This window comes from Desmodus rotundus, chromosome 6, assembly GCF_022682495.2.
Source record: "Desmodus rotundus isolate HL8 chromosome 6, HLdesRot8A.1, whole genome shotgun sequence".
Lineage (NCBI taxonomy): Eukaryota > Metazoa > Chordata > Mammalia > Chiroptera > Phyllostomidae > Desmodus > Desmodus rotundus.
This window is the reverse complement of record NC_071392.1, coordinates 40758198-40778094: the sequence shown is the minus strand read 5'-3', so window position 1 is coordinate 40778094 and position 19897 is coordinate 40758198.

Here is a 19897-nt window from a genome sequence, read left to right as displayed (position 1 = left end):
CAACAACGCTGTTAAATTGTCTATTACAGTTATTGTAGTTGTAAGTTCCATTCACATACATACCGACCACTCTATGGCAATCCTCTGCCTAGTAATGTTTTGGTAAATTGCAATGTTGAGTGCCAATGTTTCTGCTTTTCATGCTTCCCCCCAGTCTTACCTATGATTTTGTGTGGAATAATGAAAATTTTATAGTTCATTAGCTGTGACTACATAATCTTTATTTGAATATATACATCTTCTATGCACTTTTTCTTTTGGAATTGCTAGAGAAAGCTGTAAAAAAGGTTAAATATGATGATATTGTCTAGCATTAAAATACAACTGTTTTTTTTAATAAAATGTCTTTTTCTTTAAGAAAAAAAACTATCCCGATAATAATGTATGAGTCATAGATACTGAGTAACCTTGAAACATTAGGTCATCTTGCCGATTCCTTTCTGCTCTCAGATTTTCTGGAACTCCAATTCTTCAGGTTATCTGATAAGTAGTTACCATTTACCAGTAAATAATTTTAAATTTTAATTGTTTTTGTTTACCTGTATATATATTAAAAATGTAGAAGATATTTAAATTAAATATTTGCTCCTTGGAACTTCCTTAATAGGAGATGTATTTAATGACCACCTGCTCTAATACCCTTTCTGTTTCTTTCTCTGTGGAAATAGCATCAAAGATAGAAATTTCAGTCTTAGAAAGATGGGTATACTAGAGCATGGGCCTGTGGTCCTAAAATTGGATGAAAAATGCTTACTGTCATGGGGATCAGGACACCCCTGTTTTAAGGCACTTATGATATACCTGAGTCTTAACATTCTCTTAACAGAGTCAGCAGGTGGTAAAAGAAATATAGTTACCAGAGAAGTCACGATAGTAATGACCCCATGTTGCCCAATGATAGTACCTATCGTTTTTTATGTCACTGGTTTTGAATTTAGCCTTAAAATATGAAATCCAGTGGTATAGATGGTTATAGGGAAGCTATTGTAGACAGAAATAATGATATGTTTAAAAGGGAAAAGATAATGACACATAAATATTCAAAATTTGAGTAGTATTGAATATTTCAGGTTAGCTTAATGTAGACGTAGGAACACAGTGGGAAATCATACAGACAGCTAACGTGGTAGTGGATTGTGAAGGATCTGAATGTCATGCCACTTAAACTTGTACTTTATTTGGTAGGTGCGACCTCCGGGAGAAGAAGGACCAATCATTCTCCCTCCCCCCACACTTTCAAGAGGGTGATAAAAAATAGCTTAGATTTGTAAGATAAACCAAGCAGTTACTAAAAAAAAAAAAAAAAAAAAAAAAAGGCAGGTTATGTATTAGAAGCAGGGAGCCCAGTTTTAATAAAAACTCTCCTTTCTTTCTCTCTCTCTTTTCTCCCTGTCTCTCTCCCTCCCTCACTTCCTCCCTCCATTCTTTCTGTTGTTGAAGGAGTAGGGTAAGGACAGTCAATAGCAGGGTACTTATCATGGGGATGGATGGAAAAGAAAGAGGGAATGACGCTGGCAAACAACAACAAAGCATCATAAGAACACAGACAACATATTGTGTTTGGAAGAAGTAAAGAGGTTTTTGAACCAAAATACAAGAGACAACAATGCTGAATTGAAATGGGCAAGTCTAGGGGGTGTAGCTCAGAGGTGGAGGGCAGAAACTGCGGGTTTGTCTCCAGGCTTGACGAATCGGAGCAAAACGGTAACAACCAGATGGGAATGTTCAAGGCATATGTGGAATTTCAGGGGGAGATGGGGACAAGAGATAGAGATCTGAGAATCATCCACAGCAAAGTAAAACAAGCAAACAAATACAATTCAATGAGGATTTTCATGTTTTAAAGTGGGTGTTTGGCCGAGGGATTCTGTCTTCTGCCGCAAGGGTTCTGGACTTCGCTCTCCTTTGCATAAGTTCCCTTCTGTATAATTCAGGGCACTGCTTGCTGCGTGAATGTCATGCTGTACCATGGGAGCTATTCTTGGGAGCAATAAGCCAACATGCAAATGCTTTCATCTGCTCGTTACTTAGTATTTTCCATAAACAGCTTTATCGACACAAGATTGCTGCTTGTGCTAGAACTGCCTGTGCCAGTGTTTCCACTATAACAAGCTGGAAAAGGCAGATCTCCCCTCCCAATCCGTTTTTGGCAGAAAAATGTTTCTCAGGGTTTTAGGTCTGTACTCAGTTAAGTCTATGATCTCTGAGACCAGCATCACATTTGACTAAATTTAATCATTTCTGTGGGTTTTTTTTAAATGACCAACCATGTAAAATCCAACCAACCTATTAACGTAAATACGCAGAAATGTGGGGGTAGAATCTGCATAGTAATAGAATTTATCGGAAATATTTCAGGAAGATGGGAAACAGGATTGAGAGCAACTAGTTGAGGCTTTTGTGGGAATCAACAGTGAGGTATGTAACAACTACTAGTCAAATAAACATAAATAAAAAGGAGAAATCATGTTTAATCCTACCAGTCTGGCAAATAACTAAATAAATGCAACTAAAAAATAAAAATAGATCTATCATTGATACCTATTACTGGAGGAATTAATAATCCTTTCCTACATTGCTATAGGGATTAAAAACTAGTTATATTTTTACAAGGAAAATTGTATGTGTAAAAATTTAAAAAAATAACTATATGTTTCCACCCAAATTCCTACTTTAGAAACATGACACAAAGATATAAACAATAACAAATACTGGTCAGATAAAAACTGGAAAAAAAACCCCTTAGATTTAGAGGAAGGAATAAACACATTTTGGGACTGTCATATAATTAAATAATATGCAGTCATTAAGACTAATCATATAGCTATATAATATTACAGACAAAAGACTCACAATGCATTTATTAAGTAAAAAAGCTAATTATGAGAGAATCCAGGTGATCCTGTGTGTGTATAAATTGTACAAGTATGAATGGTTTCACTTTGACTAGAACAAAGATGGTCAAGTACTCACAGGCCCTCACCCCATACCCATGGAAGCAATGGAAATGTGTCCCACGATCAGGCTTTCAACTGTTCCCCGAGATCCCGGCCTCTTCAGGGGTATACCGGAAGTGGCGGTGGCAGTCACTGAACAGGGAGTCCAGTAGGAGGTTTACAGTGAAATGTGTGGAAAACAAGGCAGAAGAAAACAAAGAGGGTAGATCCACAACAAATGGAGAAGCAGTGGTAAGAAAAAGCTTGTGAAGAAATGTGAAAGGTGAGTATTGGGGATATGAGAGAAAGAGAGAGAGAGGGAGAGAAAGTAGGTTGAGGCACTGAGATAGAAAAGGAAAATTTTTAAACAGTTTTTCTGTGTATTAAAACTATACCAGCAGTGAGTTCTGGAGAAGTTTAGATGAATTATTGGATCTCAATCAAAGTCTAATTTTTGTATGACATTGTTTCTTTAGATGTAATTTAATGTCCAGATTAACTCTCAAGGTTGTTCAATTTTATGCACCAGGTAATTGTGTAGATTAATAAAAAATAATTTCTAAACACTATTGAAATATTTTTCTTCTCTAGAACAAAATAAAGTTAGGTGCAGTTTTATACAGAGATTTATAAACAGAATTTCTTTGCATGCTATTTTACATATGTATGTATATGTGTATGCGTGTGAGCTCCTGCAGACACACAACACACACAGAGTCGGTGTGGAGAAGTTAGTTTAGCTGCACCACTGTATTGCTGCCTCAGCACCCATTTGATGTAGCCAGGTGCCCTGGAGGGGGCCTTGAACTAGCACTAGATCCCTCCTGTAAGTACATGCCCTCAGTAACAGCCTGCAAAGTCACAAATTAATGTAATTTCCTGCTGTGACTTCCCCAACAGCCCTTGTGACCAACAGTCTCCCTTGCATCCCGGGCTTTCTCCTTGTGTGTCCTTCAGATAAGGCCTATGTGGGTCTTACCAAAACCCCACATGTTTTGGTTTGAACTGACCGGTCTGGCTTTAGCCTGAGCACCCTGAAGCGCTGCACCAGTGACAGTTATAAGGCATGCCTCTCCCAGGGCCTCTCCCAGGCCCTGCCTCTCTCTCACTGTCTTGACCTCCCTGTGTGGCCCCTCCAAGGCAGGCTGTATAATTCCCCCAGGTCCTGTAGTACACCCCTCTCTCTATTGCCATTTCTCTGTGGTCTTTTGTTCAACCACGGCTCACTGTCTGACACGCCAGTACTCTACTTAACAAATATGAATTTAACAAAGTCCTAACAGTCGTTTTCTTTATATTTGTTATATAAGCAACAATATTTCTATATTTTTAAAAGTAGAAGAATGAGTCTTTTGACAAAAGTAAGAAAGCCAGTACAAATTTTGGACACCTAACAGACCCTCAGAAGGTACGTTTCATGCTTGCAGCACTTGAGCAAATCACAATTATAGTACCCTTTGTTTTATTCTTCCATGGCACTTGGAGAGTTTAAAATATGGGCTCTGGCCCTGGCTGGTGTGGCTCAATGGATTGAGTGCCAGCCTGTGAACCAAAGGGTCACTTCTTCAATTCCCAGTCAGGGCACATGCCTGGGTTGCGGGCCAGGCCTCAGCAGGGGGTGTGCGAGAGAGGCAACCACACACTGGTGTTCCTCTCCCTCTCTTTCTCCCTTCCTTCCCCTCTCTCTAGAAATAAATAAATAAAATCTTAAAAAAATATATGGGCTCTGAAGCCCTGCAGACTGAGTGTTAAAACCACACTTTACAATTATTGAGCTAAAAATATTACTGAACACTTCTCAACTTGTCTTCTCAAATACAAAAACAAAGGAGAAAAGTAATAGGTCTACGAGTTACATACTAGCTGTCTTTTCCTTTGAATATACTTTTCTCCTGAATTACTTCCATGTACACTTGTTTGGCAAGACAATACATGCCCACTCCTAGATAAAAAGGGATCTGAGAAACCTAGCATTTTAAGCAGAATTCATGGCCACTCAGAACAAAATAACAGACTTTTTTTTTTAAATACGGAAGGAGAGAATAGACATTTATAGATACTTAGGTAACTCTATGGAGGTAATAATATCTATCCCACAAATTATTGTCATAAGAACAAAATATAAATATCCACAAACACAATCAAACTAAACATAATACTTTGTAAAGAGTACACATTCATAAAATATTACATAAAACATGTTCCTCAATTTTCCTGGATTGAACAAAAACATTGAAACTTCTACTGACTTCAAAACAGTTGCTTAGGTATTTTAATATAACATATATATTTTGTTTACATTATTTTTTTCCACCTAGATCAAAAGAGTCTTGGTAATGATACCAGAAAAATTTCCTAAAATTTTGTACATATTTGCTAATTCAATCATAGATTGCCTTCATTTTAGTACATTTGATATAAACAAGAACCTGCAATAGTGTTACTGATTTCAAAAACAGTACTTTTAAGTTTTGCACGAAGCATACTACGCTATTGGATGGCAGTGAGCATATGCAGGGAACTTAGAACTATTCCAGCCTACAGTAGCAACTTGCAAATTTTAATTGAATTCATTTTACAACTTGTAAACTCAGAGGCGGCTTTTATTCCAGAGAACCTCCCAGTCTGTGCCTGGCTGGCTTGTTGCAAATGGGTTGCAGGTATGCCCAGGGCTGGGCCCCTCCACCATTGTTCTTGCCATAGTCCTTGGACTGGTCTCCTAGTCCTAAAGCAGCATTGTCACTTTACACCAGAATCCACTAAAATGGTACAATTTTCTAAATGTACTGGAAATTGTCATGTATTTATGCTTCATCTCCTTAACTATATTGTATGTCTTAATAGCAGGGGCTGAGTCTTCTTTAAGAGCCTACATGGTTGATTGCCTGGCATTTATTACTTATGCACATATGTATTCATAAATATTATTGTGCTATTTTATTAAAAAATAAGTTGTCTCCCGTTCTCTTGATATCCACACTATAATTCCCCATTCATGGAATATATAGAATAATTTCGTGAGGCTGTCATATGTTCAACTTGCACTCATATTAAGGTTTTTTCCCCCATGATCTCTTTTTGTATTGGTTGTAAGGTATAATTTATCTTTTAAGATAATATCAGGATTAGTCAACTCATTGTCTGCTTAGTTAAAGAACTTCCAGGACCTTGCAAATCACGAGTTTCACCATACTCATTGCACCCATGAAGAATCTGAAACCAGAAAGGTTAGAGTTTTCAGTTAAAGAAACATTTGTTGAACATCTGTTACAGACTTAGCCCCAGGCTAAGTCCTGGGGATAAGTAGGCAAATTAGAAATAATCACATAAGGATCAAATGTGATATTGCATGTAATGAATGGCACATAGCACCTGACACACCATTCTCATTCTTAAAACAATGTTTGAACATAATGCTTTTACTGCTGGAGCTCCTAATTTTCCTAGATTGCAGAGGGTGAAAAAAGTCCTGAAAACCGAGTGGCAGATGAGTGCTCCTTAAGGATGTCACTTTCAGTCTAGGGTGACACATTGCTATTACGACCGCTTTACAATTACACAGCAACTGACTGAAACAGAAACGTAACTGAGGTGTCTTCTGTTTGATGCTTTTAAACTCCAGTTACATATCTTCTTGAAGCCACACGACGACTTACAAGTTCTTACAGTTAGATATGAATATCACTATGTTAAAAAGTAGAGAGAAAAAAATAGCAATGGAAGAGGAGAGCTTCTCTCACCTCTACAATATACAGTACAGAAAACATATTATATTGAGTAAAAAAATACATGTATCACAAAAATGATCAATAATAGGAACGATAACCCTATCGCACAAATCGCTAGTGGCCTGCGGCCTAAGGACACTGCAGTAAGACAGGAGGCCATCCACGGTCCTGTGTGCCAGTTCTTTGTGAGAAGCTTGCTGGTCCAAACATGATTGGAACTGGTCGCATTCATCATTGTAGGAATACAGAAAGAAAAAAATGATTTCATTTACTTAAATAAATTAACATTATTTTAAATTGAGGATAATGTTATCCATTCAATTGTTAAAGAAATTCTGTGGATACTACATCAGAAATGACTTTAGGATTTGACTTGTTTCTCTCTCTGCACTTTCTTGATGTATTTCCCCCGCAGTTCACCTTTAAACCATAACCCTCCACCTCAATCCCTCCACCACTGAAAAACATCTATACATTTTACATTACATAAGTAAAAACCCAAATTTCTGCATAAAATAAGTTACTTGCTCCATAAAAAATCTCAAAAACTCAAAATCTTAAAGCTCTTTACTCTTTACCACGAAGCTGGAAAGATCTGTTGATGTATTTAAAAAATTAAATGTCTTAGTCATCTTGGGCTGCCACAGCAACAACAGGAAATGTACACTGGGTGGCTTAACCAACTGACATTTAGTCTACGGCCACATCACCCTGAATGCGTCCAATGTCGTCTGAACAACTTGCAAGACCAGGGTGTCAGCAAGGTCGAGTTCCGGTGAGGGCTCTATTCCTTGGCACGTGGAACATCTTCTTGTTATGCCTCACATGGCAGGTAGAGAGTAAGGGCAAGCACTCTGGCATCTCTTTTTAAGATTACACCAATCCCATGATGCCCCACCCTTGTAATTTCATCTAAACCTACACATACATCCTAAAGGCCCCATGTCCAAATACCATCACATTGGGGTTAGGGCTACTACGTGTGAATTTTTCTGGAACACAATTCAGTCTATAGAATTAAACTCCAATAATTTCAGGCTACCCTTGGCCTCCTGTAGTAACTACTTCAAGGCAAAATTAACATTGTGTCCATACATAAAAATACGTAGGTATCAATTTTCAGTTTGTCTAAGCAGACAAAATATCCAGTCAACACAAAAGGAGTTTAAATATATCCTCCATCACCACACATGGAGAGAATATCAATCCACAAAAAGAATGTTATAATTTGGGACATACTCATTTTTTATCAGTTCCCCCTTTTAGATTCTGTGTTGATTCAAAAATAGATACATAAATTAGAAAAGGAGGAAAATAGCAACTTAATTGGTATAAATGGATTTCAGGATTGAATTCCAAGTGAGATTGAATTTTGTTCCTTCCCTCCTGAATTAAACTACACCACTCGTTCATAGGTTGAGGACCGGGACAGTGGTGACACACCACAGCAAGGGCAGGCAGGGCTTGGCTCGATCACATCAGGGAAGCAGCGTGGAGAAGAACAAGTGTGGCCTGTGGGTAGGCTGGTTCTGTGGGGAAATCACAGCCTGGGGCAGATATGTCTCCCAGAAAATCTTCCTAGTTTTCCAGATTAAAGAAGTTATTTCTCCTCGCACGTGAAAGAACTAATGAGATGCAGAGATGTGGAGACAAGGGCAGACACTTACCCTCTACTAAAAGTTTCCCAATTAATGAGCTGAGGCAGAAATGTGGAAAAGTGGGAGAGTTGTTTCTTTTTGCTGTGGTTTGTTTCGGATGCTTGTTTCTCTGGTTTCCCTCTAGAATGCACCCATAAAACTCTCAGAGAGTGAATGAAGAGCTGAGCGCTACAGACCTCAGATAACATTTTGCTAACTCTGTAGACTAATTACTTATTCCTTCATAGGTATCAAGGAAGAAGCTTCAATACTCAATGGTTATGCATTGAGCACCTGTTTAAGATAAGACTCAGATCTATTAACAGTGACAAGAGAAAATAATCAGAGCTGAATTCAAAATCTCCTTTAAAGAAGAACTTCTATTTGTTTAGAAAAACACAATGATAAACCATTTAGCATGAAAAGCGATATTCTCACAGAATGGTTTGGGGCAGGCCCCAAAGAGCCGCACTTCCAGCTACTCTGCTTAGAAAATGAGTAAGAATGGGATGGAGGCATCACTGAGGACAGAGAAACTGGGAGAGAGAAAACAGTCCTACAAAAAGAATGTATTGCATTTTGAAGAAACTTGTTTCTCACAATTTCTACCATTTACATTTTAAACCAATGAAGACACTGATTTTTGCCAACACTCGTTGGTGTCAGTTTTTTCCATTTTATTCTGGCAGGCATGTAGTGGTATTTCCGTGTGGCTTTAGTTTTGTTTCACAGATTATTAACAAGATTGAGTGCTTTTCACATGTGCTTTATCAGTTTCTCAGTATTCTCTTGTGAAATGCCTGTTCAGCTTCTTCCCCATTTTTCTATGGGGTGGACTATCTTTTTTCTATTAATTTGTTGGTTTTGAAAAAGATGTTTATTCTGGATACAAGTTCTTTATTGAATGTACTGTTTTGTGAGAATGTATTTGATGAAAATAAGTTCTTAATCTTAGTATCATACAATTTACCAATGTTCTTTATTGTTGGCATATTTTGCTTAAGAAATGTTTGTCTATTCCAAGATCATGATTATGAAAACTGCCAAATCCACACAGATCTGAGGTTGCCCTTACTGGTTGTGAGATTTAGGAAAATAAAATTGCATTTAAGGACTCTAACAGTGACTTTTTTTTACCACACACACAAAAAAGAAATCGATACATGAATGAGATCATAATCAACATTAGTAAGGGTAAAATTAAATTGGAGAATGTAACTTGAACTTGCAGCCAAATGGCACTTTCTATTTTCTTCTTCCTACATTCAATAGAACCACCACCAAGCTGAGGACAAAGTATGGGACTGGATATAGACAGGAAATCTTGGATTTCCCCATCTTTAATTGCTGTTAATAGTGACAGTCATCAAAAAGTCTCAGCTACTAAGTGTGTGCTGGGTCATAGGGAAACTGAGAGAAGAATAGAGAGGCAGATGCAGTAGGCAACCGTCTAAAGAGAGAACATGCTTTTTCCAAATAAATGACCAGTCTTGGGTGGTGGTAGTTGTGAACAGCTGGCATCCACTTGGTAGTGGAGGCTCTGAAGCAAAAATAGATATCAGACCAGATGTCACAAGACAACAACCAGCCAACATGTGTCTATTAGCCCTTCACATCACTAAGCCTCTGGCAGGAGAGACGAGTATGATTTTCAAAGATACCAAGACTGCATTCTTCATCATTAAGGAGAAGGATCCCACTGAGGTATGTACATAAATGCCCCAGAGAAAGAGAAGATGCTAAGTAAATTGAACTGCTGTTCTAAGCCAAGCTAGAGAGTGATAGTTCTCTTTCCAATTCTAAGGCAAAAGAAGGCGGAGGGATTTTAATATACTGTCCTCACTACCATGTGTATAGCTGTCTTCAGCAGCTAGTCTGAGGAGTCTAGACTGTGTGGCCAGTATAGAAAACTGAAAAAAACATAATGTCTGGTCACCATCACCTTGAGTGATTTGGGGGGAGTTTGGGGGAGTACCCACGGAATAAAGTCTGCCTTATTGGGCACTTTATGGCAATCGCCCTTCCAGGAGGTACTGCTAGCAGGGCAATGATGAAGTGCTGTCTTTGCCTGGTTTAGAACTCAGGAGTGTAGATGGAAGGACATGACATACAGTGACAAGACTTGGAAGTGGAATGATGAGGGTATCTAGCTATGGAAGAAAAACTAGCAAAGTTTGGGTAATAATGTCACTGTGACCTCAATTTGCACCCACAGTCTTATTTGGCTGGGTGATCAAGTTACATTTAACCTTCTTCATTCATTTTCTTCCTTTTTATCCTCCTTCAGATACTCTTCCCCTGTCTCTGTGTCATATTTTGAGATTATCCTTTATTCACCTCTTGGTAGAGATGATGATAACGGTGCAGGAAGTCCAAGACTGGTGGTGCACAGGGGGAGAGGCGGCGGTCTCAGCAGCAGCTGTATTCACGTGGCAGCAACGGTGCATTTATTCCTCAGTGGTGTGCCAGTGAAGCTTATGCAGGTAAAAACAAGTGTTTTTATCAATCAATTCCCTTAGGGGTGCTAATGACTCAGTTTCCTTTACGTGCAGAATTGTATGTGTATAGAAACCACCAGAGAGGACCTGAATACTCAGCCTTGGTGCGTGTGTGTGCGTGCATGCGTGTGTGCACCTAGATTCTGATATCAGGCTTCCACTCTTCCTGACTCAGGTGATTACTACTAGCTAGCATGAAAGAAAATTGGTCTCATTAATTCCACCATAGTTAGGAGGCCATCCTAATTCTATAAGCTAAAAGAGGACAGAAGGAAATGCCCTGTTCTCTATATTCTGGTACCAAGTTTCATACACTCTAGTAATGCCATCCCCTGTCAGTGTTTTCAAAAAATAAATTCGTTTTTAGTTAAATTTGAGAAGACATTGTCTTATTAAAATAGAAATGCCCTTATATCCCCAAGTGAAATATGAACATCTTAAGTTTCCATGAAAAAATAATCAACAATTTATTTGTGCAATGTTATTTTGATTATGCTACATTGGTTTATTTAGAAATACAGTTCATCTCTCTCATTACATCAAGATGACCATGGAAAAGAAAATGTAAAAAGGGGAAAACAGCATGTGCCTCTGTTAAAATAATAAGGAATATATTCATTTCAAGAGCAATACCATGTCGAGGATGACTCATAATAATACCCAAAACTACAAAGCCAAATTAACCTACCTCTTTTGAATTTACTCAAAGAGAGCAAAAAAAAAAAAAAAGAAAAAAGAAAAAAGTATTTCACAGTTGTCAGAAGCCCAAGTTGACAAGGAGTCCAGCTGAATAAAGCAAAAGAAAAAATGGCTGGTAATATGAGTTGACATCAAAAGGTTTATGGAATTCCAAACCTGAGTAGATATCTTGACAAAGGAAAGTATAGAAAATAAAATGGAATACAATGTTACAGCGCTCCTTCTCTGGGGCTCAAATAAAGTCTGTTTTAAAGGTTACATAGAAGTCTTAAGTAAAAAATCACACAATGAAAAGTCTGCTGGCCCTAAAGGACTAAACAAAACAAAAAAGTGTGAATGTGATTAAAATTTTCTCTTGTTGCAGCAACAGGTTCTTATCATGGGTAATTAAAGCTATGGCATTCAAAATGGTATTTATACATAACAGTGTAAAGTGAAATATAAGCTTAGGATTATTGGGACAAGAATGAAACACAAAAAGCAAGAGGACATTCCAGCAGTTTTGTGACATCCTTACTATGTATTCAACTACTTATTCCAGTTGAATTGACAAAGCTTTTTCTACAATGAGAAAAGAATTTTAATATTTCTTAACTGTGGCAGGTAGATGATAGATTGAGATAGATAGAATTTTTTCTTTAATTTACACCTACTAAAGCACACTTATGATGTTTGGCTTCCCATGTAGCAGGCCCCCAGGAAAGAATGCTCTGATAATTTGGACTTCAACTACTCTAATTTATGTCACAGTCATTTGTCATAATAAATTAATAAACTCTCACACTTGCATAAGTTCTCCGAAGACCTCTTTATTCTTCATCACTGAAGGCTGTTTTTATTAAAGGCATATTGCCAGATTCCCAGAACTATATATTCCTTAGCGAGGCCAGCCAAACCTCAGCAGGCTTCCCTGTAGGTACCAAAACTGTCACCCAGCTGCTTGTTTCCTACACATTTCTTAGGTCATATGCATTATTTATGGTGACCATAGGCTTTTGTCACCTTAAACTGTCACAACAGGTTTGCCATATTAAAAACTAAACCAATTCCAGTACTTTTTTTCTCCCCCCCAGGGTAACATTAATTGAAAGAAAGAGCACTCTCAAACAGAGCCTATTTGTATTATTTCCTTCATTTATTCCTTTATTCGGCAAGTATAGAGAATGCCTGTTGTGTTGTAGAAATAATGCTAAACATTGGCAAAACAACAGTGACTGAATTAGAAAGGGGGACCAACGTCTTGGAGTTAATGGCCTCATGGTAGACAGAGATTATTAAATACACAATTTTTGTGATGCCAAGTTTGGTAAGTCAGTAAAATTTTAGTAGAAAAAGTGATGTGTAGAGAAAGTGATGTCAAAGGTAAGACTCAAATAATGAGTAGAATTTCTCTAGGACAATGAAACACAAATAGAATGGTAATGTGATCTTTATTTATTTCAGCAACAGATATGTAGTAACACACCGTGTCAAACTTAGCCTCTGAGGGCACAGCAGTAGACCAAACATGCCAAATCCCTGTTCTCATGGAAATCGCATTCTGTTAGGGAGACAAACCAAATTAATTTAAAAATCTATAAATAACTTTAGATGGAAACATCGCTGTGAAGAAATAAAACTAGGTTGTAGTACATGTTATATTCGTCTCCTCAGTATCTATTTGCTCTGGTTTTCTCAGGGGTTTACTGTTCCCCACATGGCTCATACACCTTCGGGGAAGCTGATGTTCTAAATTGTGTGATGTTCTACACAATTGTTCTAAAAGTAATTTCATTTCTTGGAAGCCAATGGTGGAACAACCCAAACCTAGTAAAGCAGTCTTTGGATTAACCTGGCCTTAGATGTTAGTTCAGGGATGGTAATGTAACACAGTTCAAGCCAATGAATCATGAGAAAAATCATTATTCTAATTCTACAGGGAAAATGGCTCACTCTTAAGAGAAGGGGAAAAATATGGCTCTTTCTTCTTTTGGCTGGGATGCCTACAGCTGCTGCCATATCCCCGTGCGACTGAGAGAATCCCAGCAAAACAGAACAAGGCTCTTGTGAAATGATGCTGACTTCCACCTGCCTCTGGATGTTCAGTTACGTCAGCCAGTGGTCACTGTTGTGTAAATCAGTGTAATTCTCAATTGCTGTTACTCATCTGAAAACACGGTAAATGAAACCAGATAAATGTCTGATGCATTACAAAGAGGTGGAGGTGGAGAGAATGTGGGGCAGTGTCAATTCTGCTTTAGGCTGGCTGGTCAAGAACTGTCTTTCTGGAGAGGTGATATTTAAAGTGAGACAGGAAGCTAGCCACGCTCAGTCCTGGGAGAAGCCATTCTAAGAAGCCTTCTAAGAAGCCGAAAGAACAATTCAACACTTGCAAAGTTCAACCAAGAAAAAACGGGTGTGACATTAGAGATGAATGATGTTCTAATGATACAAAGCTTGTGAGACATCTGGAGAGGGTTAGGATTCAATCTAAGAGCCATTAAAGCATTTGAAGTTTGGAGATGACAAATCACTGTCTTTTTTCTATGTAACATTAAATATGATGTTTTCTACTACTGTTCAAATGTGTTATGTAGTTCACAGCAACCACATTGCATTTTACAGCATTGATGGAATTAACATAATTCTAATGGCATATGGACTTGTTTTATTTCAAAGGAATTGATGACGGGAATTTCTTACAAAACACAGTGACATTCAGTTAGTAAAACCCACTAACAAGAAGTAAATATCTGAGATAATACAATATTAATGCAAAATAAATGAAATCTACAGAGTTTTTCTTTTTACTTATTGTGGAAATAAAAATAAAGTTGCAGGATGTAACCACCAAAAAGAGTTGTTTTTTTTTTTAATCTAAAATAATCCTTTGTCAATAGAGCATTATACTAAGAAAACATAGAGGTAATTGAGTTAATTAAGCAGGAGTGTCTTAAAGAGGTGGAAATTTTTAATTTGCTTGGATATACATTTTCTGGACAAATTTAAAGTGGTTTGCTAAGCTTTAATATTGATACTCTTAATAAGTTGTGTATAATAATACATTTCTTTAGTCATGCATCTCTTCACTAGAACACCCACTATGGAAACATACTGATTGGTTTTGACAAATATTTACTGAATTATTTTGTGTGCAATGCACTATTCTAAGGACTTTAAAGAGAAATACAAAAAATCAACAAGATTCTATTCTTATCTTAAAATATCACACATCTCAGAGAAAAGAAGTACAGTTTACATAAAATTTTTAAAAAATCATACAAAGTAGAAAGAGACACAGTTTTGGAAGTGGAATAAAAAGGAGTTAGAGATCACTTTTGCTAGACAATCAGGAAAGCCGCCTTGCCCAGGCGTTTCAGGGGTAACCACACATGTGAGCCAGGACTTACAGGTGAGGTAGAATTAAATAATGGGTCTTTTCGTGGGTATGGTGTCATGACTTTAGGGTTATTCACGTCTGACTCGCCAACTGCTGAAGAAACAATTCAAATTTGGACTTACCGCAGGAAGTTATAATTGTCTGTATTTCCCCATGACATACCGTATGCGTGAAGGTTAAACATTGGAAATATACTTCCTGATGTCAAGTAAGTAGCCATATGATGAAAGTCCACAGAGGAAAAACAGAATTTTGCTGATTTTTAATGCACTTATTCCCCCAGAGGGTAACTAAGCGATAGGAAAGGAGGTGATAGAGACCGTAAGTAGCCAGAGACGCTACAAGGTATGTTATGAAAAAACTATAATTCCAATTCTGCTTCTCAATGCCTGTGTGGTCTTTCTCAAACCGTTTGCCACCCTTAGCTTTAGTTTTAACATTTGTAAACTCTACATAATATGTGTAGGTTTGTTCTAAGATATGAGAAAATGTATGAAAGTATCTTTTAAGCTCTAGAATTAAGTTTTCCAAAATGGTAGCCACTAGTTATATTTGGCTATTTAAATTTAAATTCACTAAAATTTTACAATTAAGTTCACTGTCACACTCACCGCATTTCAAGCACTAATAGCCCCATGCAGCTACGGAATGCTGTATTGGACAGCATGGACATAGAACATTTCTATCACTACGGAAAGTTTTACAGGACAGCGCCGCTCTAGAGCACAATACAAGTATCAGTTGCTTTTTCTACTTGTTTTTCTGCTCACAGAATAAGAATTCTAGTTAATAGATAAATTCTTTTAGGTAGGAAAATAAAACTAAGGGAAGAAAGATAAGAAAAAGTAGTACAACATCTATCTTCATAAGAAAATATCTTACTAATAAAATGCTAACCATACAGTACTGTGTGCTAATTTTTTCAAACACCTCAATTATTTTTTATTCTATGTAGGAAAGAATCACATTTATATATATACTCAAAAATGCAATCAGGAATAAAAATCATTCTGTAGTCACAGAGGTCTTATCACATTGTAAAGGATGCTGCAAGCACTGTAAGACACGTTTTTAAACTTAATGTATAAAATACACAACGCTAAAGTGCATAGATCTTAATTCTATAGCGTGGTGAGTTTTTATGTATGTACACACCTGTGTAACCACCACACTTCCAGTCCCTAGAAGGCTCTTTTGTGGTCCTCCGCCCCTCTCCACAAAAATAACCACTCTTCTGACTTCAGCCACGAAGATTAGCTTTGCTGGTTCTTGACTCCATGTAAGTGACACTAGATAGTCTATTCTCCTTTTTGTCCGGCTTCTTTCAGTCAATACTATGTCTGTGTAATGAAGCCACATTCTTGCAAGTGACAATGGCTCAGCTCTCCTGTCCAGGTGAAGGTGAAGTGAGATCAGCACTCAGAGAGGAAAGAAAGCATGTTGCCTGTTTTTATTTTTTATTCTTAGCAGAGTGTCCCCCACAGTTCTAATGTATATTAACTATACATATTGTCAAAACTTGCTTAAGGGAATGATTTATTTTCATGAATTTCCTATCCCCTTAGAGTGCAGAAAGTTTCCAAACATCACTGTTCATATCCTTTAAAAACTGTACTTAAAGCTTATTCTCCAAGGCCACACCCTCTTTTCTGAATTTGTGAATACCGGCAACTTCAAGCCTTCCGTGAATTCTAGCTCCTGATGCTGAGGGTTCCCTCCGCATAAACAGCATTGGGACATGGTGATTAGAGCAAAAGACAAGAGAGGGCTTTCACAAGCCTGGGTGTTTCAGACCCTCTTGTCATTGTATAAAAACAATGGTTAATATTGTTTATATAATCCCTAGATGCACAGTCCTGTTTAAAGATTAAACAATAACATAATTACCTTTGTGAATATCCAACTATGGAAACATTAGATTTGAATAGATTTGAGCTTTAATAATTGTCCTGTGTTGAACATGCACATGAATAGAGTTACTACGTCATAACATGTACCAAGTACTCTGATACCCTTTAAACAATCATTATTTTGTACACAATCCTCCTTACCCCTTTTGCACACCTATCAGGTCTTAAGGTAAGGACTGTCGCCCCCATTGACAGACGGAGAAATGAAACCTGGGGACTTAATCTCCCTTCATGACGCCAACGGTAACGCACGGCCTCTGTAACTCCATCTGACACTGACTCAGGACTAGGAACACCTCCCTTTCTCCTTTGTGCTTTCCTAAGGCAACGTGGAGATTGTAGAAATTTTAAGGCAATATTATATATTACGTGTGTTTTCACGTCTGGGATTATATAAAAAAATCTGTCCCTCTGAAGCCGGAATCAAATCTTTTAGAGAAGAGAGAATTTATCTACTTGTAAAAGTTAAAAGCTAATTCTGGCAAAATAAAAATGATTCTAGAAATGGTACCATTAAAACAGATCAAGAATAGAAAGTTGAAAATGTTTTAGTTCCAAAGTAATGCTTATACACTTTTATGATTTTTAAACTATTTATATTATTATAAAATGTAAAATTGTATTCTACTAAGCTATGTAGTAATGTTGACTTCCAAGTTTCTTTTTCATGAAACTGGGGAAAGTTTTCCTTTATTATAGCATAAGAAATAGCAAAGCCATGAAAATAAAGTACTTTCATTTTATTCACTGAATGTTGTTTGGTAGCATATTGGAGGGTAAAATTTAGGATTAATATATGTAGATATTATTACAATCAGCATAATAGTCTAATCCAAAGGTGGAGAAATGGGTTAAATTTTGTTAGGAAAGTCAAAATAATTAATGTAGAGTGTACAAAATCAGATGTTTCCAATAAGTGGACACAATTTGGGCCTTTATTTCAGAAAAAAAAACTTTAAAATGTTTTTGAAGGTAAAGGCATAATGGGTTCTATTTATTTTTGTCTTTGTCATGCCAGCGTCTCAGCAACCTTAAGAACTGTTTGATACACAATGATGTACAAGGTAACTGTAAACGTAAGATAACACAGCTGTGGTCCTGGTCTCCAGGACTGACTTTATAGCAAACTTCTAGATCAACATAGAGAAGCAGTTACATTTCACTATTTAATACAAATATCTCTTCCTGTTTCTAAACTTTTAGCTATTGTCTATGGTTTTACTCTTTTAACTAGCTTCTATTAGATACATGAGGTGTTAAAAGACTGTCTCACAAATGTGTTGTTGGTTGTGGGGAGTGAAGTCTGAAAAAACTGTGGAGCTGTTAATGTACAGAATGTTCCCTGCAAAATATTCACTTTCAATAAGCTCAGTGAGTACTCAGTCAGTGAATCTGTTAAGGACATATGTTTCGAGTAATCTAAATAGTTGCCGTGATGTTTGCATAGCAACTGAACTTCTTAAAAATTTCAGGAAATAATGAATGAAAAGGAGGCTATTCTCTTAAACATTTCAGAAGGAGAAAAAAAAGGCCGTAGCAATGTAGTAACTTAAAAAAACTTATAGGAATTAGTTGTAGATAACGGCCCTGATAAATGACTGGGTTTCTACTTGTAGGTCTTGTTTGGCTGCCTTGTTTGATTGTGGAAAGGATTTTTAGTTCTAGAAATTTAGAAAGGCAGATTTTCATAGAATAATGTTCCTGCGACTTAAGTGATCTCTCACAGGGAGTGTATTTTCTGCTATAAGCTGTAAAACAGACATTTATGGAGGAATTCTCCATTCTGCCTTCAGGTGCTAGTCTAGTTGGTTGGAACGTGCACCAGTGAGTCAAAGGTCATGAGCCTGATACTTGAACAGATTACATTGCTTCACCCACAGAACACTCCGTGAGAAACACGCAGATTACAGCCTCACTCTTACCCGTGCCGGTTAAGTTCCAAGTGCGAGGCTATTCCCATTAAGAGGGACCAGGCTCCCTAAGGACTTGATGAGTCCCCAGTGAACAACACAAATTATTTTCAGCATCAAATAATTTCTTCCAAAATATAAAGATAAGCAATTACAAAGAAAATGGTATTCTATTGTATTTAGGATTTTCTAGAAAAATAATTGTTAATAATGTAAATCTACCTTGAAAAAATATCAAAAAATTTTAACTAGAATGCATATTTTAAAATTGTGTTTTTCTATAACAGGGGCTAGATTTAATTAATTAATTAATTAGTTTACATTTCCATCATCATTCCCTCCATACTTTATTCCACCTCCACCCACCCCACTCACCCACGGAATTACCATACTGTTGTCCATGTCCAAGTTCTTTCTCTTTTTTGGACTTGATTTTTTTTAAGGCTGAGAATAACTAAAATACTTCTGGTGGAAGACATTAAAGTTAGGATGTTCAACAAAGAATCAATAGTTTTAGAAGAATATTTAACATTGTATTTATATATGATAAGTTTTAGAAATGTGTGACTTATTTATGCCACAAACATTAAATGCATTTATCCATTATCACCTTTGAAACAATTTCACTTAATTAAATCAATGTTTTGTCAGTTCTGAGATAGGAACTTTTGTTTTTACCTCTTCCTGTACATTTTTGATGTACAAGTAGATAAAACAAAGGGGCTCAACAGTACTTGAGATTGGACTTAACTGTCATTCCTCCCGGTGTGTAACGGATAACTGAATTCCGTTAAGTTTATCTCTCACGTAGCTCTGGAACCATACATTTGTTCTCTACATAGATTGACAATACTTTAGGGCATAATCTGAACTTCATTTCATATTGTTCTCCTGTTGGTCTGCTTTCCAGAGTGATCGTTCCAGATCACAAGTTTTAGCATGTGATTTCCTGTTCGCTGTAGGATAAATGTGAGACTCTCCCCGATGCATGACCTATCAAGCTGGGCTTGGTCCATATGAGCCAGTTATATTGAATTAGTTGCAGTTTTCCAAATGTGCGTACTTGCTGGTGGTTCCATTCATTTATACATTGTCTGAAATTTCTGTTTGACTCTAACAGTTATCCATTCTCTTTTCCCTTGCAAAATAAACATCTAATTTTCTTTTCTTTCCTTCCTTCCTTCCTCTCTCTCTATCTCT